General features: G+C 48.6%; 1 long non-coding RNA gene across 2 annotated transcripts in view; it reads right to left on the reverse strand.

Moving 5' to 3' along the window:
* Positions 1 to 14,060, reverse strand: part of LOC134736042 (uncharacterized) — a 45,331-nt gene extending 31,271 nt beyond the window's left edge. For both annotated transcript variants that reach the window (XR_010119824.1, XR_010119823.1), the window contains exon 1: positions 13,937 to 14,060. This is a non-coding gene — a long non-coding RNA (uncharacterized lncRNA). The remainder of the gene's footprint in view (positions 1 to 13,936) is intronic.
* Positions 14,061 to 14,802: the final 742 nt, after the last annotated feature.

Below are 14,802 nucleotides of genomic sequence, written 5' to 3' on the forward strand. Positions count from 1 at the left end.
TTGAACCCGGGAGGCAGAGGTTGCAGTGAGCTGAGATAGTGCCATTGCACTCCAGCCTGGACAACACAACAAGACTCCATCTCACACACACACACACACACACACACACACACAGGGTGACAGAGAGAGACTCCATCACACACACACACACACACACACGGACACAGACAGAAAAGAATTGTTTTTATGAAAGTTAGGACTCAGGCCGGGCGCGGTGGCTCACGCTTGTAATCCCAGCACTTTGGGAGGCCGAGGCGGGCGGATCACGAGGTCAGGAGATCGAGACCACGGTGAAACCCCGTCTCTACTAAAAATACAAAAAATTAGCCAGGCGTGGTGGCGGGCGCCTGTAGTCCCAGCTACTTGGAGAGGCTGAGGCTGAGACAGGAGAATGGCGTGAACCCAGAAGGCGGAGCTTGCAGTGAGCCGAGATCGCGCCACTGCACTCCAGCCTGGGTGACAGACCGAGACTCTGTCTCAAAATAAAAAAAAATAATAAAAAAATAAAAAGAAAGTTAGGACTCAGTGCCAGCATGCTGGCTCACACCTATAATAGCACTTTGGGAGGCCGAGGTTGGAGGCTCACTTGAAGGCCAGAAGTTTGAGACCAGCCTGAGCAACATATTGACATCCTGTCTATAAAGAAATTATTTTATTTATTTTATTGAAATTTCATTTCAGACAGGGTCTCACTCTGTCACCCAGGCTGGAGTGCAGTGGCGCAATCTCGGCTCACTGCAGCCTCGACATCCCGGGATCCGGTGATCCTCCCAGCTCAGCCCCCTGTGTAGCTTGGACCACAGGTGTATGCCACCACCCCCAGCTAACTTTGTATTTCTTGTAGACATAGGTTTTTGCCATGTTGCCCAGGCTGGTCTCGAACTCTTGGGCTCAAGTGATCCTCCCACCTCGGCCTCCAAAAGTGCTGGGATTACAGGCATGAGCCACTGCACCCAGCCAAAAACATTTTAAAAACACCTAGCCAAGCGTGGTGGCACAGGCCTATAATCCTAGCTGCTCACATGGCTGAGGCAGGAGGATTGCCTGAGCCCAGGAGTCTGAGACTGCAGTCAGCTAGGATTACACCACTACACTGCAGCCGGGACAACAGAGCAAGATCCTGTGTCTAAAATAAATTAATTAATAAAAGTTAGAAATCAGTGCTTGCAAGAAATTTAGCGTCTTCATTCATTCATTCATTTTCCACAGTTATCAAATGTCTGCTCTGAGCTAGGGTCCACTCTAACAGGGCCCAATACAATAACAACCAGTGTCCACAGAAATAGCAAGCGCTCAGCTTCCTTCTCTCCTGCCTCTTAATTTCAAAATCTTTTGCTCACACACATCCGTGTCACACGCGTCCGTGTGGAGAGAGTCCACTGACAGGCTTTGTGTGAACAACAAGGCTGTTGATTTGACCTGGGTGCAGGTGGGCTGGGTCCGAAAAAAGAGTTAGCAAAGGGTGGCGGGATTGTCATTAGTTCTTATGGGTTTGGGATAGGCGGTGGAGTTAGGAGCAATTTTTTGTGGGCAGGGGGTGGATCCGACAAAGGACATTATCAAGGGTGGGGAGAATATTACAAATTACCTCCTTTTTTTTTTTTTTTTTTTTTTTTTTTTAGAGACGGAGTCTCACTCTGTCCCCCAGGCTGGAGTGCAGTGGCTCGATCTCGGCTCACTGCAAGCTCCACCTCCCGAGTTCACTCCATTCTCCTGCCTCAGCCTCCCGAGTAGCTGGGACTACAGGCGCCCACCACCACGCCTAGCTAATTTTTTTGTATTTTTAGTAGAGACGGGGTTTCACCATGTTAGCCAGGATGGTCTCGATCTCCTGACCTCGTGATCCACCCACCTCGGCCTCCCAAAGTGCTGGGATTACAGGTGTGAACCACCACACCCAGCCTACAAAGTACCTTCTTAAGGGCGGGGGAGAATATTACAAAGTACCTTCCCAAGGCTGAGGAGGCTGTATCGTACAAAGTACATTCACAAGCACGGGGGAATATCACAAAGTACATTATCGCAAGGGCGGGGAGCGTGTGTTGTCACAAAGTCAACTGATCAGTAAGGGTGGAGCAGGAACAGATCACGATGGTGGAATGCCATTTTTTGGGGATCTTCAGTTGCTCCAGGCCATCTGGATGTGTACGTGCAGGTCACAGGGGTTACCATGGCTTAGCTTGGGCTCAGAAGCCTGACAATCAGTCCACAAAGGAGCTGTCCAAGGCTGTGTCAGTGGCGTGGAAAACAAGATGTATGGAGATTTTACAGACCAGCATTGGGTCTTCAGCTGTCCTAGACACCTGGGGACGCCTGAAAGGCTGGAAATGCACTGTTTGTAAGAAAAAGCCTTTGAGAGGCAAATGCATCCCTAAGCAGTAACATGAAGTTGGAAGAGGATACACAGAGGAGTTTAGGGATGGAAGAAAGTTTAAAGTGGGTGACAAAGGCCTGGCGCAGTGGCTCACGCCTGTCATCCCAGCACTTTGGGAGGCCGAGGCAGGCAGATCACCTGAGGTCAGGAGTTCGAGACCAGCCTGGCCAACGTGGTGAAACCCCATCTCTACTAAAAATAAAAAAAATATATATAGCTGGACGTGGTGGCGGGCACCTGCAGTCCCACCTACTTGGGAGGCTGAGGTAGGAGAATGACTTGAACCTGGAGGCAGAGGTTGCAGTGAGCCGAGATCGCACCACTGCACTCCACACTGGGCAACAGAGCGAGACTCCATCTCAGAAAAGAAACATAAACAAATGGCTGAGAAGGAGCAGAGACTCCTCCGAAGGTCCTGCCACCCCCCGCCTCGAGGCATGGAAATAACAAGAAAAATTGTGAGTTTCTTCAAGAGAGATTCTGGGCACCTAGCTAGCCCTGCAACCAGCCATTCGGGGAGTGAATGAATAACACAGTAAACAACCAAATAGTAACTTAAACAATAGCCACCCCTAGTAAGCCAGAGTCATAAGATGTTTGATTCCCCGTAGAAACAAAAGAAAACATAATGATATATGTGTCTGAGTTGTTTTTGTTTTTCTTTCTTCTTTGTTTGCTTGTGAGATGGAGTCTCACTCTGTCGCTCAGGCTGGAGTGCAGTGGCGTGATCTCTGCTCACTGCAATCTCCACCTCCCAGGTTCACGCCATTGTCCTGCCCCAGCCTCCTGAGTAGCTGGGACTACAGGCGCCCGCCACCACACCCAGCTAAGTTTTTGTATTTTTTTAGTAGAGACGGGGTTTCACAGTGTTAGCCAGGCTGGTCTCGAACTCCTGACCTCATGATCTGCCTGCCTCGGCCTCCCAAAGTGCTGGGACAACAGGCGTGAGCCACTGCACCCGGCTGTTTGTTTGTTTTTGAGATAGAGTCTCAGTCTGTTGCCCAGGCTGGAGTGCAATGGTGCGATCTCAGCTTACTGCAAACTCCACCTCCCGATTTCAAATGATTCTCCCGCCTCAGCCTCCCAAGTAACTGGGATTACAGGTGCCCGCCACCACGCCCGGCTAATTTTTGTATTTTTAGTAGAGACAGAGTTTCACCATGTTGGCCAGGCTGGTCTCAAACTCCTGACCTCAGGTGATCCGCCCGCCTCGGCCTCCCAAAGAGAGCCTGTCCCAAAGACAGGTTATACCTGTCTTAGCCTTTTCCTGCTCACAGGCCAGTGCCCAGAAAGCCTCATTAATGTTGCCGGAAATGAAAATCATCTCTCTCAGCTTCAAAAACAGAGGAGCCAGAGGGGGTGAAAAGGGAAGTCGCCGGCACGCCCCGCGGGCTGCGGTGAATGAAATGTCAGGTTTCCAGGTGTAAAACGGTCCCCTGCAGACATCAGAAACAAACTTTCCACTCCTCAGCCTGCAAATGCTCAATTAGACAAATGGAACCTTGTGGCAGCTTTTATCTTTCTCTTTAATGGTCATCGAACGTCATAGCCTTTGATTTTAAAAGTCCAGGACCTGACTTTCATCCCTGGAGATGCCCCAAGAAAGATAAAAATCCTGTAATCCATACCCGCGAAAGCACGCCAATTCACCAGGCACAGAAATAATGAATTTCTCTAAATTATTATTATCATTTGAGATGGAGTTTTGCTCTTGTTGCCCAGGCTGGAGTGCAATGATGTGACCTCAGCTCACCCCAACCTCTACCTCCTGGGCTCAAGCGATTCTCCTGCCTCAGCCTCCTGAGTAATTACAGGCGCCCACCACCACACCTGGCTAATTTTGTATTTTCAGTAGAGATGGGGTTTCTCCATGTTGGTCAGGCTGGTCTTGAACTCCTGACCTCAGGTGATCAGCCTGCCTCGGCCTCCCAAAGTCCTGGGATTACAGGTGTGAGCCACCGCACCCAGCCGAATTTCTCTAAATTATAAAGCACAGAAGGCAGAAACCACCATGGACAGGCTTGTTCAAGAGTTCTCAGAGCTCCACACTTGGCCTGGGAACATTTTAGAGAATGCTTGATAAACAGGAGGAATGATCAATTCATGATTCTATGAATGAAATGACCCCATTGTCTTCCCTAATCAAGGCACTCTCTTGGGTTAGGTCCCTGTACTGGGTTAAAACGTGCCCCCACTCACTCTACAAAAAAAAAATTCACATCTACCCAGAACCTCAGAGTGTGCCTTTAATTGTAAGTAGGGTCTTTCTACATGTGATATAGTTAAGGATCTTGAAACATGATCATCTTGCATTTAACTTGGGTCCTAAATCCACTGACAGGCATCCTTCTAAGAGACACAAGAGGAGACACAGACACAGAGGAGAAAACCACGTGGAGATGGACACAGAGACTGGAGTGATGCGGCCACAAGCCCAGGGACACCTGGAACCCCCAGGAGCTGGGAGAAGCAGGAAGGACCCTCCCCAGACCCTCTGGAGGGAGCTGCATATAGTTGAAGTGGACTGTAGTTCAATCCACTTTCTAGGACTTGTGGTCCCAGAAAGATCTGTCCACATCCCATTATCCACAAGCTGCAATGGGACATTATTTGGAAATAGTGTCTTTGTAGATGTGATTACTTAAGTATCTAGAGATGAGGTCATATGGAGTTAGGGTGGACGCTAAATGCAATGACAGGTGTCCTCCTAAGAGACAGAAGAGGAGACACAGACACAGAGGAGAAGGCCACGTGGAGACGGAAGCAGAGACTGCAGTGATGCAGCCACAAGCCCAGGGACGCCTGGAGCCCCCAGGAGCTGGGAGAGGCACGATGGACCTTCCTCTAGGGCTTTCAAAAGGAACTGGATGCAATTGAAGTGGATTGAACTACAATCCAGCAAAAGCTACCTGGCAATGCTTCATGCATGGTCCCTCTCTGCATCTTGAAAGCCAGCTGCAGAGCCTCTTCCAATCTCTCTGCCTCTGACCATGCTACCTCCTCTTCTAAGGACCCTGTGAAGACACTGGGCCCACCCAATATGCAGGATCATGTCCCATCTCCAGATCCTTAGCTTCATCGCACCTGCAACATTCATTTTGCCATATGAGGTCACATGTTCACAGGTGCAGGGATCCAGGAATTAGGATGTGGCCATCGTCATGGGTGTTATTTTCCCTACCCCCATACCCCAATCCGAGGAAGGAAGGATAGCTCTGAAGTCAGTGATTACAGCAAGATTACCACCTACCCTTGAAAATATCAAATGTATTGACTTTTAGAGGTTGCGGGGGACTATTTCCTCAAGTCCAAAGACACAGACACAAGCGGTCCTTGACAAACCCCATCATCCTTGTGTTTTGGAGGGTTTTGTTTGTTTTATTGAGACGGGGTTTCGCTCTTGTTGCCCAGGCTGGAGTGCAGTGGCATGATCTCGGCTCACTGCAACCTCTGCCTCCTGGGTTCCAGGGATTCTCTTGCCTCAGCCTCCCGAGTAGCTGGGATTACAGGCACCTGCCATCATGCCCAGTTAATTTTTGGATTTTTAGTAGAGACAGGTTTTCACCATGTTGACCAGGCTGGTCTTGAATTCCTGACCTCAAGCAATCCACCCACATTGTCCTCCGAAAGTGCTGAGATTGCAGGTGTGAACCACCGTGCCCTGCCAGCTTTAATGTTAATAGCTGCATTTGTGGTATTTGAATATGTGTTTTTGTTAACCTGACCTGCAATTCCCTAGAGCATTTTTTAAAAGCCTGCTTTATCAAATCTGAAGTTGTACAGAGAACAGCGATCTTTCTGGTACTTGCTGGAGGTGTTGTATTTTTTTTGTTGCTGTTAATGTCTCTCAAACTGCCACATGAATGCACCACTTTAAAAGGATTGAATAGTCAAATGTTCATCAAAGCAAAATACAAATACTCCTTGACCTAAAATGGCTTACGTCCTGATAAACCCATTGTAAGTTGAAAAGATCCTTACTTGAAAAGGCATTTAATACAGCTAGCCTTCCAAACATCATCGCTTAGCCTGCCTTAAAATACAGTACTCACATTTGTCTACAGTTGGGCAAAACCACCTAACACAAAGACTATTTTAGAATACAGTATTGACTCTCTCATGTAATTTATTAAATACTGTGCATAATATCAATTTTTTGTGTGTTTGTTTTGAGATGAAGTCTCTGTCTGTTGCCCAGGCTACACTGCAGTAGCGTGATCTCGGCTCACTGCAACCTCCACCTCCCAGGTTCAAGCGATTCTCCTGCCTCAGCCTCCCAAGTAGCTGGGATTATAGGCGCCCGCCACCAGGCCTGGCTAATTTTTGTATTTTTAGTAGACACGGGGTTTCACCATGTTGGCCAGGCTGGTCTCAAACTCCTGACCTCAGGTGGTCTGCCTACCTTTTAAAAATTGAAAAAAAAAAAAAAAAAAATGAGAGAGAGTCTGTCTCTGGAGTGCAGTGGCTGGAGTGCAATGGCACGATCTCAGCTCACTGCAACCTCTGCCTCCCGGATTCAAGTGATTCTCATGCCTCAGCCTCCTGAGTAGCTGGGATGACAGGCACTTGCTACCAGGCCTGGCTAATTTTTTTAAATATTTTTAGTAGAGACAGGGTTTCACTATGTTGGTCAAGCTGGTCTCGAACTCCTGACCTCAAGTGATCCACCTGCCTCATCCTCCTAAAGTGCTGGGATTACAGGCATGAGCCACCACACAAAGCCTGAATAAAGAAGAGATGCACCTCTGACATCCAGCCTGATTCAGGCTAGGCTGGAGATCAAAGACTCAGAAAAAGAGCCCGATGTTCTCAGAGGACCCCATCCAGGTCTCCAGAATGGAAAAATCCTCGCTGGGGGGTTTAAAGTGGAAACCCAGGTGGGATGGAGGTGATTCTGCCCAGAGGGTCCCCACTGCCCAACCAGGTTTGAGAGCCTGTACTTGCAACAAGCAAGGGGTCCACAGTTGGGATTTGGAGGTCCCTGCCAAATATATTCCTGTTGCAAAAGAGAGAAAGTGAGAGAGACAGAGAGAAAGAAAGAAAGGAGAGAGAGAGAGAGAGAACAGAAGGAAGGAAGGAAGGAAGGAAGGAAGGAAGGAAGGAAGGAAGGAAGGAAGGAAGGGCTGTTTGACATGATGGATGTGCTATTAATCATCTCATTATAGGTTATATGGATCTGATCATTAATTATACATTGATCATTATACGTTATAAGGATCTGATAATTATACACTATATGCATAGAAACATCACTATGTATCCCATGAATATGTGCAATTTTTCTCAATTAAAAGAATAAAATAAGGCCGGGTGTGGTGGCTCACGTCTGTAATCCCAGCACTTTTGGGAGGCCGGGCAGATCACGAGGTCAGGAGTTTGAGATCAGCCTGACCAACATGGTGAAACCCCATCTCTACTAAAAAAAAAAAAAAAAAAAAAAAAAAAAATATATATATATATATATATATATATATATACAAAAAAAAATTAGCTGGGCGTGGTTGCGCTTGCCTGTAATCCCAGCTACTCAGGGGGCTGAGGCAGGAGAATCGCTTGAACCCGGGAGGTGGAGGTTGCAGTGAGCCGAGATCGCACCACTGCAGTCAAGCCTGGGCAACAGAGCAAGACTCTGTCTCAAACAAATAGATAAATAAATAAATAAAAGAATAAAATAAAATAATTTTTTTTAAAAGCACAGAATTTGTATAACTCATTCTGACAAATAAAAGTCACCTTTTTTTAAATTTAATAAATGGAGATGGGGTCTTGCTATGTTGCCCAGGCTGGTCTCAAACTCCTGGGCTCAAGTAATTCTCCCACCTCGGCATCCCAGAGTGCTGGGATTACAGGCATGAGCCACTGTATACGGCTTAAAAGTCACTTTTTTTTTTTTTTTTTTTAATACAGAGTCTCGCTCTGTTGCCCAAGCTGGAGTGTAGTGGCCCTATCTCGGCTCACTGCAACCTCCGCCTCCCAGGCTCAAGCAATGCTCCTGCCTCAGCCTCCCGAGTAGCTGGGACTACAGGCACCCGCCACTATGCCCAGCTAATTTTTGTATTTTTATTATAGACAGGGTTTCACCATGTTGGCCAGGCTGGTCTCGAACTCCTGACCTCAGGTGATCCTCCCGCCTTGGCCTCCCAAAGTGCTGGGGTTACAGGCGTGAGCCACTGCGTATGGCCTGAAAGTCACCCATTTTTAAACAAAAAACAAAAGAACAATGTGACCGAAGAGAACAGCAGTAAATGGCACAGAACTCACTCTGCTGTTTTCACAAACCCTCCACGCCCCGCATCTCACGGGATCCCTGGAAGCTGGTGGTCCCAGATGAATTTGTAAGCTTCCTTCCTGCCTATGCTTCGTTCAAGTGCACGCCGGGGCAAGCCCATTGAGAAGCCAAATTGCTTCTGCCGCTTCCCCTCTAAGCGCTGTTGAAACTTGGCAGCAACGTGCCAGGGGGTACCCCTTTCCACTGTGCAGGCGCTGAGGTGATTCACAGGGTCCGTCACATTCGCACTCAACCCATCTCTGGGCTGTTGTGGGCCCTGTGTGATTGACAGCAGCCTGGCTCTATAGCGGGGTGACTTCAGCTAGACTCAGCCAATAGGGAACAGGAGCAGGGGCGAGGGGGCGGGAAGAGAGAGAAGGCCCTGTGTAATTGACATCCGCCTGGCAGAGAGACAGATGACCTCACCTGGCTAGGTGACTTCAGCTGGGCTCAGTCAATGGGGAGCAGGTGCAGGGGCTAGGGGACTGGAAGAGAAGGCCCTGTGTAATTGACATCTGCCCGGCTCTGATTGACATCACCTGGCTGGGTGACTTCAGCACGGATCAGCCAATGGGGAGCAGGTGCAGGCGCTAGGGGGCGGGAAGAGAGAGAAGGCCCTGTGTAATTGACATCAGCCTGGCTCTGATTGACATCACCCTGGCTGGTTAACTTCAGCTGGGCTCAGCCAATGGGGAGCAGGTGCAGGGGCTAGGGGGCGGGAAGAGAAGGCCCTGTGTAATTGACATCTGCCAGGCTCTGATTGACGTCACCTGGCTGGGTGACTTCATCAGAGCTCAGCCAATGGGGAGCAGATGCAGGCTCTAGGGGGCGGGAAGAGAGAGAGCGAGAGAAGGCCCTGTGTAATTGACATCTGCCTGGCTTTGATTGACATCAACCTGGCAGGGTGACTTCAGCTGGGCTCAGCCAATGGGGAGCAGGCGCAGGGGCTAGGGGGCGGGAAGAGAGAGAGAGAAGGCCCTGTGTAATTGATATCTGCGTGACTCTGACTGACATCACCCTGGCTGGGTGACTTCAGCTGGGCTCAGCCAATGGGGAGCAGGTGCAGGCGCTAGGGGACGGGAAGAGAGAGAAGGCCCTGTGTAATTGACATCAGCCTGGCTCTGATTGACATCACCCTGGCTGGGTGACTTCAACTGGGCCCAGCCAGTGGGGAGCAGGTGCAGGGGCTGGGGGGCGGGAAGAGAGAGAAGGCAAAGAATGGATTCCTTCTCCCCTACCTTTAGCCCTGGGCGTCAGGACTCGATAGAAGAGCCCCTCCCTTGCTCCTTGAGGTCTGGGATTTGCATCAGCCTCCCTGGCGTTTTCTTCTTACTTGATCCGCCCCCCCCTTCTCAGTGACCCCCGTTTTCTCCAAGGCTCTGATGCCACAGAGCAAGGAGTCAATTCGCCGCCTGCACACTGACCTATGTAGGCAGATATTATTATTATATCATTATAATATTTTTATTATTATATTTTTATTTTTATTATTATATTTATATTTCATTTTACTTTATTTTATTTTACTTTATTTTACTTTTTTATCTTATTTTATTTTATTTGGAGACAGAGCCTCGCTGTGTTGCCCAGGCTGGAGTGCAGTGGTGCAATCTCGGCTCACTGCAACCCCCACCTCCCGGGTTCAAGCGATTCTCCTGACTCAGCTTCCTGAGTAGCGGGGATTACAGGCATGCGCCACCAACCCTGGCTAATTCTTGTATTTTTCAGTAGAGATGGGGTTTCTCCATGTTGGCCAGCCTGATCTCGAACTCCTGACCTCAAGCGATCTGCCCGCCTCGGCCTCCCAAAGTGCTAGGATTACAGGCTTAAGTGTCATTTTTTAAGAAGACTCCTTGTTCAAAGAAGTCTGCTGAGCAGTGAGTTTGTGCCAAAACAGCTTGCGAAGCTCCGAGAGGAGAATGTTCGCATTCCCGAACTCGTGTTGGGTCACACGCGGCTGTTGAGAAGACAATGGCACCTGCATCTCAGACCCATCGAGGCTGGACAGGGGTCAGCAAGGTCAGCCCCAGGCCGCTTCCCGTCTGTAAATGGAGTCTTGTGGTGCCCGAGGTCGAGGGTGACGAGGGCCAGATTCCCGGAGATCGTTCATCGGCTCCTGGGAGGTAGGAAGACCTCTGGTGCCGTCCAGGTGCACGCTGGGTGTGAGCACTAATCAGCGAGCCCCCTGGCCTGCAGAGACGGCCTTTCCTCCACCCTCAGGTCACCTGTGAGGAATGCACCTGTGGCCCGAGAAGCCAACATGGCCCAGAGCGCAGGACTCTCTCGGGGCAGGTTGTGCTTTGTCACACCTCAGACGCTTCCCTGCTGTTCCCTCCGCTACCACATCCACCCAGGGCTGAACGCACCAGGCTCCTTGCCACCAGGCCCCACCTGGGACCACACAGAGAGGATCTGCCTGTGCCCCCTCCCCTCACACACACAAATCAGCATGTGCCTATACACATACGCACATGCACATACATGCACACACATATAGATGCACACATGCAGACACACATATACACATACATATGCAAATGCTCACATGCACATACACACACACAAATGCATACAGACACTAACAGGCATACACGCTCATCCATATCTACACACACAAATGCATACATGCACATATGCACAAACACACACAAATGCGTCCAGACACAGGCATACACGTTCACCATATATATACACACATATATGCACATATGCACAAACACTCACACACACAAATGCATACAGTCACTAACAGGCATACACACTCATCCATATCCATATATACACACACAAATGCATACATGCACATGTGCACACATAAACAATTGCATACACACTAGCATGCACACACACGCACACATACACACCCAAATATACACATGCACACATACCCACAAGTGCATACAAACACTAACAGGCATACACACTCATACATATCCATATCTACACACACCCAAATATACACATGCACAAACACACACACAAATGCATACAGGCACTAACAGGCATACATGCTCATCCATCTCCATATATACACACACAAATGCACACATACAGATATGCACAAACACATACACACAAATGCATACTGACACTAATAGGCATACACGCTCATCCATATCCATGTATACACACAGAAATGCACACATGCCCATATGCACACATACACAAACAATTGCATACACACTAGCATGCATACACACACACGCACACATACACACATGCACACCCAAATATACATATGCACAAACACATACCCACAAATGCATACAGACACCAACAGGCATACACACTCATACATATCCATATCTACACACACCAAATATACACATGCACAAACACATACACACAAATGCATACAGACACTAACAGGCATACATGCTCATCCGTATCCATATATACACACACAAATGCAAACATGCACATATGCACAAATACATACACACAAATGCGTACAGACACTAACAGGCATACATGCTCATCTGTATCCACAAATACACACACAAATGCATACATGCACATATGCACAAATGCATACACAACTGCACACACACTAGCATGCATATACACACACGCACACACACACACATACACATGCCACCCAAATATACACATGCACAAACACACTCATGTACAAATACACAATACACATACACACACAGACACAAATACACAAATATAAACACACACATTCACATGCATACACAAACAGGCAAACACACAACAGCCATACATATACAAACGCATATCCACAAAGACACATGCATATGTACAGACACAAACATAACCACAAGCACAGATAACACAGAAACACATACACACACAGACACACGCAGAAACACACACGCATACACACATTCATGAAGCTTTCCACCTCTACCAGTCAGACAACCATATGCACACACATACACATTTCTTAGTTCAGAAAAATAGACCGGGCGTGGTGGCTCATGCCTGTAATCCCAGCACTTTGGGAGGCTGAGGTGGGCGGATCACGAGGTCAGGAGATCGAGACCATACTGGCTAACACGGTGAAACCCCATCTCTACTAAAAATACAAAAAATTAGCCAGGTGTGGTGGCGGGCACCTGTAGTCCCAGCTACTTGGGAGGCTGAGGCAGGAGAATAATGTGAACCTGGGAGGCGGAGCTTGCAGTGAGCAGAGATCACGCCACTGCACTCCAGCCTGGGTGACAGAGCGAGACTCCATCTCAGGAAAAAAAAAAAAAAGCCGGGCGCGGTGGCTCACGCCTGTAATCCCAGCACTTTGGGAGGCGGAGGCGGGCGGATCATGAGGTCAGAAGATCGAGACCATCCTGGCTAACATGGTGAAACCCCGTCTCTACTAAAAATACAAAAAATTAGCTAGGCATGGTGGCAGGCACCTATAGTCCCAGCTATTTGGGAGGCTGAGACAGGAGAATGGTGTGAACCCAGGAGGTGGAGCTTGCAGTGAGCCGAGATTGTGCCACTGCACTCCAGCCTGGGTGACAAAGCGAGACTCCGTCTCAAAAAACAAAACAAAACAAAAAGAAAAAAAAAAGAAAAATAGAAAAACATCTTTAGGAACTAAGTATCACTTGCAAACTGCAAAAAACAAGCAAACAAACAAAACAACTGTGCTGGGGCTTGGATACCACAACTGACAACCTAAATTACTGAGGTAGCAAACTGCCTAGAAGAGGTAGACATTTCCGGCTCTGAAATCAGGACCCGGCCGTGAGAGACACCGCCTGCGTTGTTTTTACAGTTTTATTAGCCACATCCCTCAGGGAATCTCACGGCAGGTCTCAGGAGCTCTCTCTAATCTTCTTAACCTTCTGCGCCTCTCCTCCCCGAGTGCAAACTAATCTTTCTTAATGCAAGAGGACAGGGCAGCTTTGGAAAGGCCGTCACCAGACAGCCAGCGTCCTCATCCTCAGAAGTGGACCTTGGAGAGCTTTGGTGTATGGAAACCTGCTCCCCTGGGGGGTGAAACATTGAAACCCCAACAGACGGTATTACTGAGCTGAGAGCTCATGTTTCTAGAAAAGGCAACAGATGCGGTGTCTGATGATGAAGCTTAATTTGGGATGTGCAGAGCAGGAATTATTTAAACCAGTCCCTTGATGAATTTGTCTTTAAGGAATACGTCCTTTCTCTCACGAGTCACTCAGGCTCCTGGACACCTGCCTGCCAGCCCTCACTGAATCTCCCAGAGGCTCTTCATGTCTGCTGCCTGACAATTTTCTCCAGGGTGTACAAAAGCAGAGGAGAGAGCTCCCCTCCCAGACTGCTGGAGGGACGTGGGGACTTACCGCATGGCTGACGCTCTCAGGTTCCAGCCAGACTTAATGTCCTAAAATGCACCAAGACAGGCAGGCCTGGGTCCAGACGGCCAGGGGAGGGCTGCCAGGGCTCATCTGCAGAGCCCGGAAAGGGAGGAGGTGAACAGAGGAAGGAGGAAGGGTGATGGGGCCTGCAGGGTGTGATATGACCTGAGTTATCGCCTCCCTTTGTGCTGCTGTTGCTTCTTACTGTGGGAAATGCACATTATACACAGTTTGCCATTTTAACGAAGAGACAATTTAGTGCACTGAGCATTTTACACAACCGCCAGCCCTATCTAGTTCCAGAACACCTTCATAACCCCGCAAAAAAACACCCCATACCCATTAAACCATCACTCCCCAATCTCCCTGCTCTCAGCCTTAAGCAATCACCCATCTGCTCTCTGACTCTGCAAACAGTCTTATTCTAGACACTTCATGCAAATGAGATTGTGCCATTTTGCACTTTTGTGCCTGGCTGTTTTTTGTTGTTGCTGTTTCTGTGGTTGTGGTGTTTTTGTTTTCACTGCATTACTTCTACACCAAAGTAATAAATGATGTATTCCGTCAAAGCCTATCAAGGACTCAAAAGAATACAACCTTTTTTTATTTTTTTGAGACAGAGTCTCACTCTGTCACCCAGGCTGGAGTGCAGTGGCATGATCTCGGCTCACTGCAACCTCCGCCTCCCGGGTTCAAGCGATTCTCCTGCCTCAGCCTCCCGAGTAGCTGGGATTACAGGTAACTGCCACCATGCCCGGCTAAGTTTTTTTGTATTTTTAGTAGAGATGGGGTTTCACCATGTTGGCCAGGCTGATCTCAAACTCCCGACCTCAGGCGATCCACCTGCCTCG

Source organism: Symphalangus syndactylus, chromosome Y (genome assembly GCF_028878055.3).
Source record: "Symphalangus syndactylus isolate Jambi chromosome Y, NHGRI_mSymSyn1-v2.1_pri, whole genome shotgun sequence".
Lineage (NCBI taxonomy): Eukaryota > Metazoa > Chordata > Mammalia > Primates > Hylobatidae > Symphalangus > Symphalangus syndactylus.